The sequence below is a fragment of the Rousettus aegyptiacus genome, unplaced genomic scaffold, assembly GCF_014176215.1.
Source record: "Rousettus aegyptiacus isolate mRouAeg1 unplaced genomic scaffold, mRouAeg1.p scaffold_m13_p_12, whole genome shotgun sequence".
Taxonomy (NCBI): Eukaryota; Metazoa; Chordata; class Mammalia; order Chiroptera; family Pteropodidae; genus Rousettus; species Rousettus aegyptiacus.
Genome location: NW_023416287.1, coordinates 45046050 through 45069170, shown reverse-complemented (window position 1 = coordinate 45069170; position 23121 = coordinate 45046050). Strand labels below are relative to the sequence as shown.

The window sequence follows — 23121 nt, the reverse complement described above, 5'->3', positions numbered from 1 at the left end:
GTATTTCACTTTTTTCATGGTGCTTACATTTTATGTGTCCTTGTCTTCTGTCCCTTAGATGAATTTGAAGGGATTGTGCACTATCTATAGATCTTGGTTTCCATGTCTTTGAAAATATTTTCAAGATTCCTTTAGCCCCTGCTGAGTCATGATGTGACCCCAGCCCTACCATATTTCCTTCCTTCTGCTCCTTGCCCTGGTTCTTTGCACAGTTTGGTTTGGGCCTTTGGTTGGTGGCCAGATCCTCATCTTTTCCCCATTACTTCCTAATAATTGGGGGCTGTGGATTCTAGGGGACTTTTGCTTTCCACTTTTTCTTTCCTGTTGTGTCCCAATTTTAGAAGATACTGCTCTTCTAGAAGGTCCGGGGATGATGAGAGAACTCCAAATCAGCCTATTTCACTCTATATTTACTACCCTCATGGAGAATGTGCTTGTAGTTATTTACTGAGTTTCAATTTGGGGTTGCCTATAGATTTTCTTTATCTGGTTTTATTTCTGTCTTATTAAGAAATATTAAGAGTTTGCTATGCAAAAAAGGATTTAGAGCCAGGTTGAAACTAGCTATAATCATTTTATTTGGTTTGTTTACTTTATTATGTTGATTAGTTAAGACTTCACCCACTCTTGATATATCCTTGATATATCATTGAAAAATGATAATAGGTTAGTATTTTGGTATGTTTTTAGTAAAAGTGACATTCCAGTTGGGTCTAAATATATGCAGACCTAGAACAGTGTTAAAATTGTTTACAAGTGGGAAATAGATGGAAATAAAAGACTTATAGTTAGTGATTTTTTTCAGTATCACTTAGCAACATCAATATTTTTGTTCACAAATAAAGGTCTCCTGTTTGGTGAGTGTTGAAAATATTTGTACACTTACGTGTTTGTGACCTTGTATACACATTATCTAAGGCACAAGGATCATTTTGGTTGTTGCCGGGTTTACAGTATTTAATTTGGGTGTCTAGACACTGGTTTTAGTGACAGAAAAGTGTCTGAAGATGTGAGACAAGATTTTAAAGAATGGCACTCCTAAAATATGTCTGCAAACTGCCCCTTAACACAAAATAAATTAAATTACAGATCTAGTAAAATTCTAAATTAAAAGGATTTATTTCTTCTAAAATAATTATTTCCGTGATTTGAACATCTGTTTATCCTCTTCAGAAGTTGAAACATTATGTTCCCTGAGCCATGCCAAGAACAGGGGGATGATTCCCATTAATAGCCATGGAACTTAATTAATCTTTAGTTTTCTGATATGTTTATTATTTAGATTTTGACCAGGTCAGACACATTGGCTAATCTTTATCACTGCTGATAATAGTGTCTAGCCTTCATATAAAAACAATAGCCTTAGCTCATCACCTATATGTTGCAGTGTATGTTTTGAGTATGTTTCTCCCTTTAATGTTAATACAGAAAGCAATCCTGATTGGTTTCATGAATGCAGTCTGTGATCTGGAAGCAAGTCAAGTTAGCTGCACTATTCCTTTTTGTAAGCGCAACTGATACTTCTTTACTGTAGTTGTCATTTGTACTGTGAATTACTGAGTAAGTCTCATCATCCGAAGGCTCTCTCTGTCTAGGTGTCTTGGCCTAGCCCATTTTTCACTCTTAGTATGTATTATTTCTTCTAATTATTCTAGTCACATAGCTAGAATTTAATCCCATTATTTCATTTGTTGTGTGTCTTGTACTTGAGCAGATAATATAATTATCTTATTTATCTCTGCTTCCCTGATACCTGGCAACAGTAGGCACTGTGTACATAAATGGTTATTGAACCAATAGATCGATGAATGAGTCTTAGGACATGCAAGCATTATAAATGTTTTGTATTCCAATTGTTTGTTCAGTGTCAGTTATTTGAACTAAAAACATAATTCCCACATAAAATATTACAAATTATAGCCAAAATCCAAAATTACCTCATAGTAGTGTATATAACTGAGAATGTAACAGATTAGTTGTTTTTCTGTGTTCTTCTAAGTAAAGAAGTCCATATTTGGAGCTGTATATTTTGGTTATTCTATTTCATGCATTTAATTTAAAATATGGCTTTAGGTAGGGCCTGTTTTGTTAATATTTCACCATTAAATGGTCAGGTCTAATATGGAAAGAGAAATGTATAGAATGTATAGACACCAACGACTCAGAATGCAAAGATACTTTCAAATAGAGCTACTTCATTTTTTGCTACAGTAGCTATTTCCCTTTAATATTATTCAGGAACATTATAACAATTTAAATTTTAGTACCTTGACCATTAAAAGTAATATTTTAGTGAGTAGTTTCTACTTGTGCATATTTTCAAAAGGTAATCTATGGTACTTTATGTAAATATCTACCCCTAAAGAGGAGGGAGAGTGTAACTCCTCACTCCTTAGATATGGGCTATGCACGACTCCCTTCCAAATATATAGCATAAAAAGAGAGGGAAAGGAGTAACCCTACATCAGAGAAACCTAACAAACACTATTACAGCCAGATGATCAAGGTTAACATTAACTGTGATGAGTCACGTTGATCATTTGTATTCTTGATATGATATGACAAAAATAATACTTTGCTTTTTGTAAATACTTTTGTAAATAAAGTATTATTTACAAAAAATAATACTTTAATTAAACCCATAACTTTAATCTAATCAGGGGGGAAATCATACAAATTCCAATCAAGGGAGAGTCTATAAAATGCCTTACCAAAACTGTCAAGGTCATTAATAACAAGGAAAGTCTGAGAAATTTAACAGCCAGAATAGCATAATGAGTCATGATAACTAAATGTAATGTGGTGTCTTGGGTGGGATCCTGGAACAGAAAAAGAATACTATATAAAAAATAAGAAAATATAAATATACTATGGACTTCAGTTAATTTTTCTTTTAATTGTAATTTGTATGAGAAAAAAATTACAGTAGAGTCATTTTGCTTGAACGCTATCTTCCTGAATTAGTTTGGGGTACAAAATTGTAAGTACAATTACAAAAAGGCCACAATAAAATTAGTCACAGCTTGCCTTTTCCTTCCTTCTCATCTCATTCTCTTCTCTTTCTGTTTTTATAAATTATTCAGCTAGATTATTTCTGATGAAATGCCTTGATGTTCTTTTACTTATTGTTTTCATTTGAAGACATCAAACTATAAGTATCTAAATTTTGTTGTGCAGCTCTATAAGGTATATATAGCAGTTGTTACAACAGAGTACAAAGAAATGTACATCAGTTGGTTTTTGAGTTGAAAATTACATGATCCAGCCTAATAAGTAGGCTAGGTGTGCCTTAAAGAAACTTGACTGTAATTAGACAACAACATAAAATTATAAATTAGAAGAAGTTTATAGACTATATATATGATTGAATTCTTTTACAGATGGAGTAAAATTTGACTTATATTATTACTTAGAACTAGTTTGGGAGTTGTATTATTTTCTAAGAAGGTAAGTAACTAGTTTTTGTGTGTGGATTAATTGCTTCATGAGTGTTTTCCTTGTGGCCTCATTATTATAGAGAGAATGCAAGTTTATTTAAGCATTCAATTTATTATCCATTCGGCATGTGGCAAATGATAGCTTTGGAATGCATTTCTGCCCTATCTAGTTATATAATTTGCATACTATAAATTGGGTAAATAAAACCCATCTTCCTTAGCATTAGTGTATGTTGTTTCCTAGAATTCATGTCTGGAAATTGATTTAAATATGAGTTATTTATTGCCACTTTGAATTTCTGAGACTATTGATTTTCGTTTCTAAGTGATTAAGGAACATTTTTAGAGAACAGAGCTTATCTTTTTGTGATATAGGTCATAGTTATTTCTACATGTTATTAGGATGCTACAGGGCCTCACTGGAATGAATAAGTTTGAGTTGAAAGATATTAGAGAGGCATAAATTCTACTTTCAAGAACTTTACAATCCAGTGAAGACACATGATCATCTGCAATATATGTCTCTTCAATTGTGTGAATCTATAGGTGAGGGTTAAAGTGGATTCATTGGGAAAGTAAGCCATGATTCTTTGGCTATGCCTAAAGCTAGACAGACTTTTAAAAATAAGAATAGTTATAAGCCATATAGACAAAGGAGAAAGAAATAACTTCTGACTTAGAAAGCAAGGACAGCTTCATGAGTAGGTTTCTGGAGGTAGGGGATGCAGCTGAGGAAAAATGAATTTTAGCTTGTAAAGGAAGACACGCCAATTAGAAAAGTTGAAATATATTCAGAGAATTCCAAGATGGGGGATTGGTTTTTGCTAATTACCTCCTAGTCTTTGTACATTAGATCTAGGGTACATAATGTTAATATGGCTTATGACTGCTGATATTGGCTTTTATCAACTGGCTGAGGTAGTGTTTCTCAGCTTTCTCCATTGTTGTTATTCTTTCTTCCCTTATCTAAAAGGAACTACCCTTTGAAGGATGACTAACACGCTATAAAATACAGATATTATCAATGTATTGTGATGAAAATTAACCTATGAAAATCATGGATATTCCAGACCATTCATTCATCAGGCTTAATAAAATAATAAGCAAATACTAGACTTCACCTAAACTTTGAAAAAGATCCTAATTTAAACTTAACTTTCTCACAAACTAGTACCTAAAGGTGGTTTCCTTTAGACAAAGTTGTTTGTTTGTTTTTTTAATAGGGAGGCCAGAAGTTGTTCAGAAATTAGAAATTAGTTAAGAAATGACACTTATCTTAGCATCTTGCCCAGTGGTACTAACTATGTAAGTGTTAACCCTCATTTTTTGACATCATCATCATTATTACTTTCATTGAATGGCTGAAGCATCTAGATACTGGACACCAGTATACTCAAATTCTTGATAACCAACTTCATTATGTCCACTTTGAATTTGAATTAGAAAAAAAGTTTTTTGACAAACAAAATCTAATAACATTTCAAGGTATAAGGAAAGTTTACATATTGAAATAAAATTCATGTTTTTGGCAAACTTTGACTGACACCTTAAAAGGTGTTGGAGTAGAGTGCTCTGGGAAACTGCCTATTGATTGCACTGTTGTCAGTTCCTAAGCAACCATTGCCAAATTTATCTTCACGTCACACAATTCGTATGATTTTCCAAGCTGGTTGAAATTCTTACCCTTATATAAAAACATAAAGGGAGAATGTTGAGTAGGACTATACCGCAGGAATGTGCTGCATTCATGCATACTTTCCAGTAGGTGTCACACTGGCAGAGGAAAATGAGATAATGAGTTCTGAAGAATAGGAAGACATCCCCGGGAGACCAGCCCAGGAGTTGGAATAGAGCATCTGGCCTTAGTTCCTCCATTCTCACGCAGACTTCTCTGACCAGCAGGACAGGTTGCCAAGGCAATGTGGAGAGGAACAGTCATGGGACACATCGTTCTGCACCTAACACTTTGGCCACAGCCAACTCCACTTACTCATAAGTAATTAAAGCAGCAATAAACAGAAAAAGCTATAATCTATATAGATAAAACCTGAGTAATGACCAGCACTTGCTAGTATAGGGGTAGCAAATTTTTATTTCTAGTAAGATAGATACATATTGGAGTTCAGTAATAAATGCTTATCGGCTAGCTAAAAGATTTCTACAGGGACCTCATATATTTCTAGGTCATCTTCCATATCAGTGTTTGCTCAGAGAAGTAAAATAATTTTGATATTAGTTAAACAACAACAATAAAATGTAACAGTGTCACATATGAATTTCCAAAGGATGTTTATGTCAATGTTACTTTCTATTAATAATTAAGAATAAATGTCATAGTATAATTTAACTTATGTAATATATGTGTACTTCAAATTTCCCCAACAGTAATTCCCCCCACCCTCAACATGCCACAAGAGAAAGTCTTCAATTGGCCATCCTATGAGCTTGGGCAATCATAGGGTCGTGAAGCACTTGAACCACCTTGTTGGTACCTTTCTTCTCAGGAAACTCTTACCAATTTTCAAGAACTTCAGTGTTGCTGCTGTCACTAGGTACGTCATTACTACTACTCCAGAATGCAGTAGCATTCACTGTCTGCAAAACCAATAAGAAATTACATCATAAATAAAGGTAATTAATGAGTCTAGATTGTGAATTTCCAGTCTTTAGTGGCTGTAAAGATCTCTTTAAGGAAAAAGAGACTGCATGTCATGGAGGAGTATTATGATTCTGAGCCCACCTGGGCCTCAGCAGTCTGAAGGCAACATCCATGGCTATGATGGCACACACTGATGGGCTCTGAGGATGCCAAAATGGACACCCATCCTGGGTTTTTAGAAATGATGGAATTAGGTGTAGGAGATGCTACCCAAATTTCCATAGCATTCTTAGTTTACCTGGACTTCATGGGTGGTAAAAATTAGCATGAAATAAACTGTGTGGGATTACCAGGACTACAGCCTTATCTGTCTTATCAGTACTGAGGCAAAAGTAGAAGGGTTACAGACTGTGGTGCCTGTATATAATGATGCTTACTTTAGCCATACAAGATTATATTTGAGACCCATGCCTGTTTCATCTTAAATCTCAGAGGAAGGCAGGGTTCACTTAGCTGGTCTCATTCCTTAAGTTTTCTTTCTGGAGAATAAAACTTTCCCAGATAGAAGAATTTTTTGTTGTTCAAAAATATAGGGCAGTTGCTCTAGAACTTTCTCATCTGGAGACAGTTTAATTACAGTTTTATGTAAGTTTATGCCTAAGATAAGTTCAGAGGTACAGAATATATGTTTATCCTGTCAACCCACTCTCGTAGTTGCCTCTTTGTTCATTGTTGTCACTGCTGACTCATTGTTGAGACTGCTACCTCTTTTCCTTACTCAACCATCCCAGTGGCTTTTGGCCACTAGAGCTAGCCTGGAATGGCAGATACACCTTGACACCTAGACAGTTTACTTCAATCTGCTATTTCATCCCAGTAAAAAGTAAAATTTGTTTTTCTACTGGTTTTCATATTGCAATTACTATTACAATTCTCTTTGGTTGACTTTAAATCAAAACTAAAAATATGCTCATCCACAGTGTAAATGTACATGTTTAGATTAATAAGGAACAGAGAAATGCTATGTACTAGAGTACTGGGCTTTCCTTTCCATTCCTATTACCAGTATCATTATTATATCATAGCTATGGGGGACAGTTTTGACCTTAAGAACATTTTTATTAAGTAAACCTAGTTATTCAACTTTTGTCAATACCTGCCAATTAAATTGACTAAAGTATAAAAAAATTACGTGCACAAAGATGCTTCATGTGGCATTACTTGGAATAGCCTAAATTGTAAACTACTAAAAAGTTTAGGACAGGGGTTAGTAAAGGGCCAGAAAGTAAACATTTTAGGCTTTGCAGGCCATGTAGTCTCTGTCACACTTGTCTTCTCTGTTTAGAACATGAAAATAACTGTACAATATACACAGACAAATAGGCATGGCTATATTCAGATAAAACTTCTTTTCATGCAAGAAAAGAGATCTTTATTTTTCTTTAAAAGATTACAATAGCAGGGCTTTATCACCCTCTTATGACTTTTATTTTTATTTATTTTTAATTATTATTTTTCAATTAGAGTTGACATTCAGTATTATTTTATATTAGTGTCAAATGTATTGCATAGTGGTTAGATATTTATATGATTTACAAAGCGATCCCCCTGATTAATTTAGTACCCACCTGGCACCAGGGATTGTTTTTACAATATTATTGACTATATTCCTTTACTGTACTTCACATCCCCATGACTATTTTGTAACTACCAATTTGTACTTCTTAATCCCTTCACCTTTTTCACCCAGCCCCACAAACCCTCTCCATCTGGCAGTCACCAGTTTATTCTCTGTATCTACGAGTCTGTTTTGTTTGTTTGTTTGTTTGTAGGTTTCTTTTGTTCTTTAGATTACATATATAAGTGAAATCATATGGTATTTGTCTTTCTCTGTCTGACTTATTTTATTTAGAAATATACCCACTAGGTCCATTCACATTGTTGCAAATGGTAAGATTTCATATTTATATGGCTAAGTAATATTCCATTGTATATATGTACCACAACTTCCTTATCCAATCATCTGTTGATGGGCAATTACGTTGCTTCTACATCTTGCCTATTGTAAAGAATGCTACAATGAATATAGGGGTGTATATATCTTCTCCACTTAGTGTTTTGAATTTCATCAAGTATATACCCAGAAGTGCAATTGTTAGGTCATAAGGTAGTTCAATTTGTAACTTTTTGAGGAACTTCCAAACTTTGTTCCATAGTGGCTGTACCAATTTGCAATTTCACCAACAATGCATAAGGGTTCTCTTTTCTCCACATCCTTGTCAACAATTGTTTTTTGATTTATTGTGATAGTCATTCTGACAGGTATGAGGAGATATCTCGTTGTGATGTTAATTTGCATTTTTTTGGTGATTTGTGATATTGAACATCTTTTTATGGATCTATTGGCCATCTGTCTGTCCTCCTTGAAGAAATGTCTGTTCCGGTTCCCTGCCTATTTTTTAATTGAATTGTTTGGGTTTTTTTTAGTGTTAGGTTGTATGAGTTATTTATGAATTTTGAATATTAACTCCTTATCAGATATATTATAGGTAAGTATCTTCTTCCATTTGATAGGGTGTATTTTCGTTTTGTTAATGGTTTCCTTTGCTGTGCAAAAACATTTTAGTTTGATGTAGTCCCATTTGTTTACTTTTTCTCTTGTTTCTCTTGCTCAAGAAGGTATATCAGGAAAAAAGAGCCATGTCAAAGAGTTTACTGTCTATGCTTTATCCTAGGAGTTGTATGAATTTGCATCTTACATTTAAGCTTTTCATCCATTTTGAGTTTATTCCTGCATATGGTGTAAGAAGATGGTCCAATTTTTTTTACATGTTTCTGTCGAGTTTTCTCAACATCATTTATTGAATAGATTGTCTTTACCCTATTGTATATTTTCCCCTATTTTGTCATAGAGTAAATAACCACATAGGCATGAATTTATTTCTGAGTTCTCTGTTCTGTTCCATTGACCTATGTGTCTGTTTTTATCATGTTGTTTTGATTACTATAGCCTTATAGTATAGTTTAACGTTAGGTGACATGATACCTCCAACTTTGTTCTTTTTTTTCTCAAGATTGCTGTGGCTATCAGGGTCTTTTAGGGTTCCATATAAATTTTCAATTATTCTAGTTCTGTGAAAAATACTATTGATATTTTGATAGGGATTATGAGCATAGTATATGCTTCCATTTATTCGTATCTTCTTCAATGACTGATTTTATGAGTATAGGTCTTTTACCTCCTTGGTTATTTCTAGGTTTTTAATTTTTTTGATGTGATTATAAATGGGATTGTTTCCTTAATTTCTCTTTTTGATAGTTCATTATTGATGTATAAAAATGTAACTGCCTTCTGAATATTAATTTTATATTCTACTACCTTACTGAATTCATTTATCAGTTCTAACAGTTTTTTGGTCATGGCTTTAGGTTTCTCTACCTATAGTTATATTATCTGCAAATAATGACAATTTTACTTCTTTTTTTCTCTTGTCTGATTGTTGTCCTAAAACTTTTAATACTATGTTGAATAATCATGGTAAAAGTGGATATCCTTGTCTCATTCCTCATCGTAAGGAAAACACTTATAGTTTTTACCCATTGAGTATGTTAGCTGTGGGTTTGTTATGCATGACTTTTCTTATGTTGAGGTATGTTCCCTCTATTCCCATTTTGCCAAGAGTTTTTATTATAAATGGATGCTGAATTTTGTCAAATGCTTTTTCTGTATCTATGATATAATTATATAATTTTTATCTTTCAATTTGTTAATGTGGTATATCACATTAATTGATTTGTGCATTTGAACCAACCTTGCATCCCAGGAATAAATTCCACTTGATATAGTGTATGATCTTTTTAACTTATTGCTGAATTTGGTTTGCTAATCTTTTATTGAGGATTTTTGCATCTGTTTATCAGAGATGTTGGCCTATAATTTTCTTTTCTTGTACTGTCTTTGTCTGGTTTTGGCATCAGAGTAATGGTGACCTCATAAAATGAGCTTGGGAGCCTTCACTCCTCTTGAATTTTTGGGGATAGTTTGAGAAGAATGGGTGTTAATTCACATTAGAATATTTGGTTTAATTCATCTGTGAAGCCATCCAGTCCAGGACTTTTGTTTGTTGGAAGTTTTTTGATTACCGATTTGATTTTGTTATTAGTAATTGGTCAGTTTAAATTATCTGTTTCTTCTAAACTCAGTCTTGGGAGATTGTATGTTTCTAGGAATGTATCTATTTCTTTTAGATTGTCCACTTTTGGCATATAATTGCTCATAGTATTTTCTTATATTTGTATTTTTGTGGAGTCAGTTATCATCTCTCTTTTATTTCTGATTTTATTTATTTGGGTCCTGCTGTCTTTTTTTTTATTATTATTTCTTGAGAAGTCTGGTTAAAGGTCTAGCAATTTTGTTTATCTTTTCAAAGAATCAGCTCTTTGTTTCATTGAGCTTTTGTATTTTTATTAGACTATTTCATTTTCTTCCACTCTGACCGTTATTATTTCCATCCTTCTACTTTCTTTGGGCTTTGTTTGCTATGTTTCTTCTAGTTCCTATAAGTTTCAGGTTAGAGAATTTATTTGAGCTTTTTCTTGTTTCTTGAGGTAGGTCTATATTGCTGTGCATTTCCTTCTCAGGACTGCTTTTGCTATGTCCTATAGATTTTGGGCCATTGTGTTTTCCATTTAATTTGTCTAAGGGTATCTCTGATTTATTCCTTGATCTTATTGTTAACCCATTCATTGTTCGGTAGCATGTTATTTAGCCTCTATGTGTTTGTGTATTTTTCAGTTTTTTTTTTCTTGTTATTGATTTCTAGTTTTATACCATTTTAGTCAGAGAAGATGCTTGATATAATTTCAATCTACTTAAATTTATTAAAGCTTGTTTCATTGCCTAACATGTCATCTATCTTAGAAAATGTTCCATGTGTACTTGAGAAGAATGTATATTCTGCTGCTTTGGGGTGAATTACTCTAAAAATATCAATTAAAGCCATCTGGTGTAGTGTGTCACTTAAGGCCATTATTTCCTTGTAGATTTTCTGTCTGGAAGATCTGTCCATTGATGTTAATGGGGTGTTAAAGTCCTCTATTAGGAGAGATCTCTGATCTCTTCCTTTATGTTGGTCAATATTTACTTTATATATGTAGGTGCTCCTATGTTGAATATATAAATGTTTGCTATGGTTATGTCCTTTTTGTTGGATTGATCTCTTTATCATTATGTAATGTTCTTCTCTGTCTCTTATAGTTTTTGTTTTAAAGTCTATTTTGTCTGACGTAAGTATTGTTACCCCATTTTTTTTATTTCAGTTTGCATGAAATATCTTTTTCCATTCCTTCACTTTCAGTCTGTATGTATCTTTTTATACAAAGTGGATCTCTTGTAAACAGGATATGTATGGGTCTTGCTTCCTTATCCATTCAGCTGCCCTATGTCTTTTGATTGAAGCATTTAATCCATGTACATTTAAAGTGATTATTGATAGGTATGTAGTTATTGCTAGTTTATTATTCATATTTATACCCCTCTTTGTCTTCTTAAAGAAGTCCCTTAACATTTTTTTTTTTTTGTAATTTGGCTTGTTGGTAAAGAATTCTTTCAGTTATTTTCTGTCTGGGAAGCTATTTCTCTCATCTTAAATTTAATTTATAGCTTAGCTGGATATAGTAGTCATGGTTGTAGGTCCTTGCTTTTATCACTTTTCTGTTCCTGCCAATCCTTTTTGGCCTGCAAAGTTTCTTTTGAGAAATCAGCTGATAGTCTTATAGCAGCTCACTTGTAAATAACTAGCTACCTTTCTCTTGCTGCTTTTAGGATTCTCTCTTTGTCTTTAACCTTTGGCATTTTAATTGTGCTGTGTCTTGATGTGGGCCTCTTTGGATTCTTCTTGTTTGGGAATCTCTGGACATCCTGGGGTTGCATGTCTATTTCTCTCACCAGGTTAAGGAAGTTTTCCATCATTATTTCTTCAAATAGGTTCTTAATCTCTTGTTTTCTCTTTTCTCCTGGCACACTTATGATTCAAATGTTGGTAGGCCTGATGTTGTCACAGAGGCTCCCTTTTTTTCTTTCTTTCTTCTTCTTCTTTTTTTCTTTGTTCCTTTGGATGTTTTCTGTTACTTCGTTTTCCAAATTATTGATTCTATCCTTCACTTCATCTAATCTGTTGATTTCTTCTAGTGTACTCTTCATTTCAGTTATTGTATTTCTCATTTCCGACTGTTTTCTTTATGGTCGTTATGTCCTTTTTAAGTTGTCTCTTTGTTGAAGTTCTTGTTGAGATCACCTCTTCTTCCCCTAAGTTAATTGAACACCCTCATAATCAGTATTTGAACTCTTTATCTGATAAGTTGCTTTCCTCCATTTTATTTAGTTCCTTTTCCTAAAGTTTTTTTCTGTTCTTTCATTTGGGTCATGTTTTAATAAAACTTTATTTACAAATATAGAGCCATAGTTTACTATCCCTTGGTCTAAGGAAATAGTCAATAAATAGAATATACATATATATATATTTATATAGCCATATATATAAATTATATATATAGCCACATATATAAATTATATATGTGTATATGTATGTATACTTATGTATATATATGTTTGTGTATGTATATATGTTTATATATATGCCTATATATACATATACGTTTATATATATGCCTATATATACATATACATAGAGCCAATGTATGTAATAAAAATCATGAGAAAATGTTATAATATTAAGTGAAAATATTAGGATTCTAAAGTGTATGAATGGATATAATCATGGCTGTAAAAACACATCAAGCATATAATTAAAAGAAGACAAAATAAATTACTAATGGTGATTTAATAGGATAGCAGGGCAGTGAAAAGATGACTGTCATTCTAAAATATTTCAACTTTTCTTTATTTGTATTATTTTCATATATTAAAATTAAAAAAGGAATTGACAAAAAGAAAATATTAATAAAGTATGGATTTTAGTTAATGACAGTGTATTAATATTGGTTCATTAATTATGACAATTGTACCATACTAATTTGTTAACCATAAAGGAAACTAGATATGGAGTGTATGAAAACATTGTGGACTACTTTTTCAAATTTTCTGTTAATCTTAAACTATTCTAAAATAGAGTTTATTTTCAAAATTACCAAAGAGTAAATAAATAAAATAGATCTAGAATGTTGTTTGTTTGCTTGATACATGTTCACTACTATTGTTTAATATCAAAGATAAATAAGTTTTTAATGTAGTTTTAAAGATCAAGAAACATTTATGTAAGCTAAATAAAAAGAACTGTGTTAATACCAATGCCAAATTCAACAAACAATATAAAGCAAATGCCATTGTCAAAAAATAGACAGACTCATTACTTTTATTTTTCTTCAAATTGTTGACTGATTAATAACAAAGGAATTCTTAAATACCTAATAGGTGATAAGAACAACATTTGCATAGCTGTTTTATCATAGGGTTCTCCAAGGTGTTATTAGCTATAGTTTCGACTCATCCCCCTGGACAATGAATGAATGAAAGAATGGATGAGTGAATGAATGAATGAATGAATGAAACCTGGGAAATGGTACCTACCTGGAAATAGCATTTATAGAAAATGTCTAGATACTGAAGCCAAGTTATTTTAATAATTGTTAATTACATATAAAACCCAATCCATTACAAAATGCAATAGGATTATTAGCCTCTATTTGTCTAGAATTAAAATTTCTAAATATAAATGTGTATGCATATATATTTATATATACACATCTGTATATATGTGTATTTATATATATATGTATATGTACATGTACATATAGTCTATTATTTCCTCAAAGTCTAGAGACAAAAATCATATTTCTTGAGAGATAAGAAACTAGGTTTTGATGTCAGCTCCACAAATGACTTTTGCTATGACCTTAGCTAACTCACTTCCCATCTCCTGGCCTCAACTTCCCCATCAAAGGAGTTGGCTCAAGATCTGTGAGGCCTCATCTAGTTCAAAAATTGTATGGTTTGTGAGACTGCTGCATGTATCTGGGCTCTACTTTAATACCCTCTAACCAGGAGATACTAGTCTTCTGTCTGTGAAATGCTCAGACTTTCAACACTTTGTATGTTGAAACCTAGCAACAAGGAATTCTTAGTCTAGCCCTTTTTTCTAATAGTTTTCAAGTATACTGGGTACTTTTTAGTTGTTAGGTAACTGTTAGTAGAAAGAGTGAAACTCCTTAGTTTCTGTTTTGTTTTATTTTTTCTTTATAAATTTATGTTGTTCAAAACAAATAGAGAAACCGGAGAATTATCTTCATGGAATTGAAGCCCTCAGTAGGTGAGGTGATTTCAAGAGTGTTCCTTTGCTTTTGCGTCTATCGTCATGAGCCAGCTACATGACAACCCAACTGGAAGTAACAGATAACCTGGCAAAATTTCAGGAACCAAAGGAATTCTGAGTTCTTACTTCTCCGGCTGTGACTACTGTCTCGGGTCAGCCATAGAAGAGATTTGTGTCTTAAGTATAATAGTCTCCATGCCAATGAGAAGAAGTGAGGCTAACGCCTGATCCAAAGGGCCCCTTAAGACTTGTATTTCAGATGACCCAGTAAGATTCTGAGTGACTGACTTAAAGGTCTTGAGATTTCGAAAACAAAAATTTTTCTCCTCATTCATAATATTTGAATTTAATCGTTTCCCACAAGGCAAAAAATCAGAAACTTCATCTTAGCTTGTCTGTGAAAGAGTCTTATTGAGATCAAGCGTCTTCTTTCAACCTCAACCTTTCATGTTGAGAATAATAATTTAAGAAGACTCTAATTTCAACATAGAGTGTTCAAGAAACAGTAGCTCTTATCGATATGGTTGTTAAGAATAAGGAAATAGATTGCAGAGCTGTGGTTGAAATTATCCATCAAAGAGCCTGCAAGCGTTGGTGCCCATAACTATGGCTTGCTCAACAACAACAAAAACTCTCAAGTCTGTGTGGAATAAAGGAAAACAATGAGCTTAGTTCTGAGTTTTTCACATGCAACCTGTGTGACCTTAGGAAAGTCTCCTACAAGCCCTGATTCTATCTTCTCACATGTGAAGTGGCTTATAATTGTGTCCCATGAACTTAGGGGTGTATAAAACTTCCCAGTTTCTAGATGTTATTCTCTTAGGAAATATCCCAAGTAGATATTTGGGGCCCTACACTGTAGCTATTCTTTGGGTTCTGTGTTTGAAAAAGTGGAAAGATTTTGAGATTTTTGGACCCAAAACGAACAGGTAAAATTATTTGATGGGACAATATATAAGTGATTAGTTTTGTTTGTTCCTTTTTAAAAAGGCTTCTGTTAATATATTTTACTGTTCTTTACCCTTTCCTTAGAGTATCACCCAGTTTTTTTCCTCAGGTCACAGAATTTGGAATTTCAAAAATTTCTCAGTGAGAAATAGATGCATACTTTACAACTCCTTAAGATTTGCATTTGTAATTAAATTTTTGAGCACCATTTTTATATTAGAGTAAATAAGATAATTAAGAGATTCTTCAAGAAGGAGAAGTATATGAGAAAATAAATGCTTTTGGCCATGTGATTAAACACTGCAACTGAGATACTTGATGAGCAGAGGAATCATTCATTGGAAGTGTACTTCATCAACATGAGTGGTATCCTGATTATAGTTCAAGAAACATGTTTAGAGAAATCAAGAGTGTGATGACATCCATTCATAAGCACATATACTTATTCTTAAACTTTATGTGATGTAGGATTTATACAGATGTTTCTTCAACCTTGTGAGATATCAGGCATTAAAATATACACTTGTTTACTATAGTGATACAGCACAAAGAAGACACACTGTGAATCCAAAAATAATTTTGGAAAAGCTGAACCTAAAAGATTTCTTATTTGTCGAATCTTCCTGTAATTATAAATAATCATTGTTTTATTTATACTAGAGAAAACTTAAAAGCCAAAGATGTACAATAATGAGTAATAGTAAAAAAGAAAAACATAGAAGGTCTAAAATATCCAATAAGGATTATATAGCTCCTTAGTTTTTCTCAACTATCTGGCATCAGAGACCTCCCTCACCTCTGGCATTACAGAGCAATTAAGAACTTTGGGGTTCAGTAGATTCAGGCAAAAAAATCATGGCTTTGTCACTTTTTAAGATGTATGCCCTTGGTCAAGTTGTTTAATGTCTATAAACTTCCATTTCTTCATTTGTAAAGGGTGGTAATCATACCTATTTACTTTATAGATAGATGTAGACTGCTCTGAGAATAAATGACAATGTACACTAAATTTGGTGGAAGGACTGTCATGGATGTCATTTCGGATTGGCCACCTTGAGACTGTTAACTCTCAGCCATCTCTGCTGACCTAAATCAGTTAAATCCGAGCCTGTCCCATTTCTCCCCCCTCTTAACTAGGTCCTTTCCTTTCTAAATTAATTTTCATAAATTTCAATTTAAAAATTTAATAAAGGGTATTGATAGGACATTGATTAACTTAAGTGACATATGAATTCTGAGTTGGCACTTGCCCTCCTCCCACCCCAGGAATCTCTGTGCTTCCCAGGCTGTGCCTTCATATGTGATCTGAAGTAGAGAAGTGGCGTGCTAATTTTTGGAAGCATTCAGCTGCCAAGTTTTCTCTGCTGCACACTTAAAATAGATCAGACTGAGAAAGGAAGGTAGAATTTAAACCAACTGTTACCCTCTATATTGAGACTGTGTATCTCGAACTAGTGTAACTAGTGCAGTTCTTTGTTAGGAGATGAAGAACTTAACCCCCAATTTCCCATTTCCAACTTTTTGGGATACACCTGATGGTTTAATATGGTTATACCTGAAGGTTTACCATTTCATGTCACTCTGTCTTTCTTAACAAAACATATTTTTATCACTGGAGATGACAGATATCTTTGTTTTAGGGAAAACTAATGATTATTTTAGTAACATGAGCATATATACAACACCTGATTAATCCTTAAACCGAAATCCAGGTCGATAATTAGATAAAGTTTAATTTTGGTTGGGTGGTGGAATTACAAAGATGCCTTCCAGATACTCCAGATGAAATCTTTTCAGCTATGTCTATGAAGGCCAATAGGAGGAACACGGGGTGGATTCTGGATGGTCAGACCATAGGCCAACTTCAAGAATTGTTGGTGAGTGAATACTGAGTGTCTTGACTCCCAAAATCTGTTTACACAAAAATGGTTTTCTAGCAATAGTGGCATAAGGAAGGAAGTGAAAGGGAGCTCTTCCTCATTTAGGGATAGATGCATCTTTAGAAAGAATGGGCATTTCCTGTGGCTTTTCCATATTATTCCTTTCAACTCAAGAAAAGAAATATAGGGTCCAGAACTTCCTTATAGAATGCTTTGACAGTCATAGCATTAGCAGGTCAATAGGGATAGGTGGTCCTGGCTACTAGTGCTGATAAACAGAAGGATCCATAGTTCTCATAAATCAATAAATAATTAAGTGCTTATCAGATACCAGGCCCCATGGGAGAAAGAAAAACCAGAAGATAGATCCAAATTGTCAAGGATCTTTAAACAGATGGCCTTTCAAGACCCCTCAATGATTGTCTGAGTCATGGTTTAAACCCTGATAGCCAGGTCATAGTTGGGTCATTCTCAAACTACCAGATTCCTCCCCTTTTTATGCTTTTTGTTAATAGATACTTTCCTTCCCCCTCCTCAATGGAGTAGTATTCTGGATTGAAAAATGACTGTTATTCAAGTAGTCCTTGTCAGAAACAAGCATAAGTTATGTCTGAAGGAAAATTACACATCTCACAATTTTCCTTCCCCATATGTAAACTGAGACTAGTAGCCACACTGCCCACCTCTGCTGAGTGGGCCAGTCCCTAGGGTTGGAGTTGCTTATCTTTCCTTGTCTGATATGACCTGCATGAATCTTTTCTTCATATGCTATCCTTGATTTCTGCATTTTTGAGAATGTTAACAGTTTATTTACATATTCCCATTTTCTAAAAGAGAGAGAAGAAAGAAAGAATACCCCTAAACCCAAAACTTTTGTGGGGACTAAGTCAGTGTTTAGCCACAGCAGGTAAGCGACCTTTCCTCTGCTCCTGCTATCTCTTCCCTCTCCTCACCACTTCACCTCTCTCCTGACTTGGTAGCATGCCTAAAAACCATTTTTCTTTCATCACAGTGGTGGCTCTCAAATCCTGCCTTGTTAATTTCCCTGTAGCTTGTGGAGTCATTAAAGTGACCCAGTATATATTATTCTTTAGAGTTGGCACAACTTAGGTTTGAATCTTTTAGCTTCTTGAAGAATTCTTGCTTTCTGTGCTCTGCCTATACTGACCACCCATAGAAAAAGAGAAAAGAGAAAAGATAAAAGGCACATTAAAAATGAGACTCAGCCAGTAGGGACAATAGTAAAAGTCACTCCATGCATGTCAGTTATGTTTACATTGCTATTTTGAAACACAGAGTATGGGAACATAGCATAATTATGTATCTACACATTATTCTTCTATGAAGAGGGGATATTTTAGTATTTTGTATTTTCATAGCTCCTAGGATAGGGCTCCTTTTTACTTGTGGGTTATATGTTTTGAATGGAGCCTTAAAGGATTTATATTTGTATTAGAGGGAAGAATCCCATCAGTGTTGATCAGATGTGGCTCTGAAGAATAGGATGATGTTCTGTACAGCATTAAAAAAAAGCCTTAGATGCTGCACTCCAACATGTCAATCGTCATTTCATCCATTCAGCAAAACTTGTCTGAAAAGTAAAGGTAATTAAATTTCATGTTTTGATTTGAATTCAAAGCAGCAATGTGAAATAAAGCCATACCGACAAAGATACAGGCTTTCTATCACCATAACTCCTTGTAAAACATAAAGTGTCCCTAGCTAGTTATGTCTCAGAGGGATTTTGTGAAATAATAGTGTACTGTCTTTTAGGTCTACCAGTTGTCAATAATAAAGGGTGACAAAGGGTACCCAGGGATGGGATCAAAGCCATGGCTGAAAAGAATCTTCCATAATCCCAGGCAACCCTTCTGAAAGGCCTGTATGGCTAGAGGCCCAAGCAGCAGAAGGGAACAAAGATGTCTCCAACACCAAGCTGAGTCAGCACCTGCCAGTGCCATTCTGAGAATGGCTAGGCAGCACTCCAGGGTGCTGGACAGAGAAGGACTTCATCCCCAGGCACACGGCCAGGGGCTGCTGTTCAGCAGCAGCGGGAAATAACAGCTTCTTGCAGCACTGAGGTCATGACATTGGCATAAGCTACACTTCACAGCTGGGCCATCCTGTCATCCAGTCTCAGGCCCATGGAAGGAGTTATACTGAAATACTCATTCTTTTCTCTTCTTCCCCATTCTTTTGTCAACAAGTAAACAAACAAAAAAGAAGATGTTGTAGTTCATATAGTGAAGAGAACATTTCTCAGCTGAGGGAGAGAAATGGTTGTACTCATTTATGCAGAATTCTGTGCCTTATTTTTGTATGAAGAGGGGATATTTTAGTATTTTGTATTTTCATGGCTTCTAGGATAGGGCTCCTTTTTACTTGTGGGTTGCACATTTTGAATGGAGTCTTAAAGGATTTATATTTGTGTTAGAGGGAAGAATTCCATAAGAGTTGATCAGATGTGGCTCTGAAGAATAGGATGATGTTCTGTGCAGCTTTTAAAAAAAAAGCCTTAGATGCTGCACTCTGACATGTCAATCGTCATTTCATTCATTCAGTAAACCTGGGTTACAGTTTTTTCTGGTACAGACACTGTCTCCTTATACAGATACAGAAATATACCTGCATAACCCCTGCTCCCAGGAGCATGACATCTGGTAGAAAGGGCAGGTGTCAAAGATGTGGGGCTTTACTAGTCATATCTATTTGCTGGGAATTGATGATAAGACTGCAGGCAGGATCCTCCAGTCAGTGTAAAAGAGATTATAGTGCAGGTCGTTGAGCAAAGTGAACTAAATGTTCTCTGGCTGCTTTCTTCCCCATCCCATGAAGGTCAGTATAGTACTGGAATGGAACCCAACTGTCTTCAGTCCATCTACCCCAGGGATGTCTTCTACTTGGCATGATAGACATGAATTATCTTCTGTTTTTAATAGAATAGTGTTCCTGGCATGCTTATTATGAACTAAATGACAAAAGGTATGTCTTGGCTCAGGAAAAATAACTAATGCAGTGTTATACTATGGTTTTATGACTATACTATTATTGACATGAGTCTTCCTCACATACAAAAAGAAGGGGGGGGGGGTAAAACATATATTTGTTTATTTTGTTTGTTTATAAACATCTGCCCCCCCCAAAAAAATATGAAAGTGTCATGGAAAGTGGAAAATAACAGCTTTATTGAACATCTGCTTTATGCTGAGTACCATGCTGGGAATTTAATCGGTATCCCTCTGAAGAGTGTTATAGTACCCAATGAACTATTGGGAACTCTGAAGCCCAGTATGGTTCAGTATCTTGCCCAAAGCCACACAGCTAATGTAGAGGAACCAGATGGAATCTAATCCCAAGCCTGTTCATTACTCCACAAGAGAAGGAAAGTTGCTAATACCTCTCAAAGTTGTTCCTATTTTGTATTCACTGACCTCATCTTGCACTATTTGAGGGGATTTTTTTTTTTTGGTCAATATTAATCATCCCCCCCCCATCATCCAGCCTCACTGTTTTAGCTATGATGTACAGTTTTGTGGCTACAGTAAACCTTTATGGATGCGATTGAGATGAATACACTTTAGGAAAAAAAAGTATGTACTTTGTATATTCCTACCTAATTCAAATTACTTGAAATTCTTGGGTTGGGTGGACTAAAAGCAGAGATAAAGCCTTTTTACCTGTGGGAACTTATTAGCCTAGGAGCTTTTATAGCTAATTTTGCTCAACTTCTCAGTTACTCAGAAGTGGAACTATGTGCTTGGCTGTTCCCATAGTGCCTGCTCACAGAAACACTGTCTTCATCTGTCATTGCTGCAGCCCTGAGAAATTTATGCTTTTGCAGAAGACCCAATTGGCTAAATAAAACTAAAAACCTCTCCAATTGTCTATAGCTTTTAAAAACAATGTTCTCAGCATTGAAATTCTCTGAAGATTTGAGACTTTAGCACCAAACTGAGTTTTTTCTTGGCTCCTTTTTTTTCTTTATTTTCTGAATGCAAATTAACTTCCTCTGCTAGTTTCTATTCATCTTACTGTTCATAATTGTTTTGCTCATCAAACAGAGAAAGTTCTTGCTTTAAAATAAAACTATGAGAATCGTTTTGCCAAAAATATTAGAATATTTGCTTATTTCAAAATGAAAATAATACAATAACTGCCGCTTTTAAAGTCTAGCTTGAAAATGTCTTGGTTTACTGAAAATAATACAGTTGTTTAATACAATTATAACACTGTGGATTTGCTATTATATTTGGTGTACCTATTAGGAATTGTGAGTAATAGACGTCTGACTACAGTGTCTTAAAACTATAAACATTTTTTCTCTCACATTAAAAACAATTCTGGAAGAAGGCAGTATGGAGCTCATAGAGTGGCTCCACTAAGTCACTGGGGACCCAGGGTCTTTCTCTATTTTGGCTCTACCCTCTCAGCACTTAGCTTCCAACATTCATGTTGCAGGCTGGACTATAAAGGAAGAGCAGAAGTCCAAAATGATACATGCTTCCTTCCTTTAAAGACCCTTCCAGAAGTCCTGCACAACACGTCTGTAAATATCTCATGGCGAGAAGGTCATCATTTAGCCACACCTAGCTGCAAGAGAGGCTTCTTGCTAAAGAAGAATGGGAAAGAGGAATTAAAGCCAGGGAAGTTTCTGCCACATCAGGACATATGACCTTAATTGTGATTTAGGGTTGACAGATTGTAGTAAACAAAGCATTTGTTTGGAGGCCAGATGGGTCTAGGCTAGTGTAGCTAGGCTTATCTATCCAGTCAGCATAAGCATACTTGATTATGCTTGATTATACTTGATTATGGTCTGCATGATTATCTTGAAAGGACACATGAAAATTACCCCACCCTGACAAGTACCTAGGTAATAAGAGATGTTAGCTCCACTTACCTTGCACCCTCTAATTTCCTTCATGGGCACTCAGTACACCAAAGGGCATTCATAAGCATTTTATGAATAAATCGATTTCAGTTGATTAACAGGAGAAAATACATAATTTGAAGAAAAAAAACATAAGATGCAAGAAAAATAATCCAATGTTAGGGGTTATATTGTCTCGAGATGCTCATCTTAGATGATGTCTTACATTTAAGAAGGCTGGAATATAGTAGAAACCAGAGAAGTGTCTTATTCCCCCCCTCTTTGCCATCGAAAACTTAACTTTATGCTGCTCAGCCCCAGAAGCTTTTTTCCCATCCCTCTGCCCTCCCACACCTGTGTCATCCTCCTACAGGCTCAGGGGCTCAGAACAGGACTGAATTATTAGTTCAATAATAGAGCTAGGCTATCAAGGGGAGAAATCACTGTACTCTTGTTCCCATAGAAAAACTGCTTATCAGTTGCAAGTCAATTATAATTGAATTTTGGGAACCAATCTAATTCATAAGTTGGACCCTGCTTATATTCACCTTATTTTAAAAGAAATCTCTTTTCTTTCTTTTGAGGAAAAAATATTCCTTTGTGCTATTGATTAACATTATTTTAGGTTAATTTTCCTTTTCATATTAACTGATAATTATAATAACAATTTGGTTGAATTGTATTTCTCCTGGAAGAATAAGGTACTATTTATTAGTATTTATTTGTTTTCGTTGTTGTGCATGAGTGAGGCAAGACAGCTGATCTCCATAAAAATTAAGTTACTGGGCTTAAGAAATGTTTTTCGAGGGTGATTGTATTTTATTTATTTATTTCTTAAAAAAAAAAAACTCTTAGGCCCTTGAAGGACATTCTCAATCTAATTGAAGCAAAGCTAAAAGGCAGTGATAGAGGATAACATTTTAGTTTGCTCAGCAAACTGACCGTTATAATATTTTGTGTCTTACAACAAAGAATTACAGACTTATGACCATCTGGGGGGGGGGGTCTGAATAATAGGAAGTGGGAAGTCTGCTTGGTGTGTGTCAGCCCTGCAGCA

The 23121-nt window shown here is 34.5% G+C and overlaps 1 protein-coding gene across 14 annotated transcripts in view; it reads left to right on the top strand.

Annotated features, from left to right (window-relative positions):
- LDLRAD4 (low density lipoprotein receptor class A domain containing 4) overlaps positions 1-23121 on the top strand; it is a 432201-nt gene that overhangs the window by 331879 nt on the left and 77201 nt on the right. Inside the window, exon 2 of one of the 14 annotated variants that reach the window (XM_036229814.1) lies at positions 5823-5989. The exons of the other annotated variants lie outside the window; for them this stretch is intronic. The gene's annotated coding sequence lies outside the window, so the exon portion shown is untranslated. The remainder of the gene's footprint in view (positions 1-5822; positions 5990-23121) is intronic. 14 annotated transcript variants of the gene reach the window in all.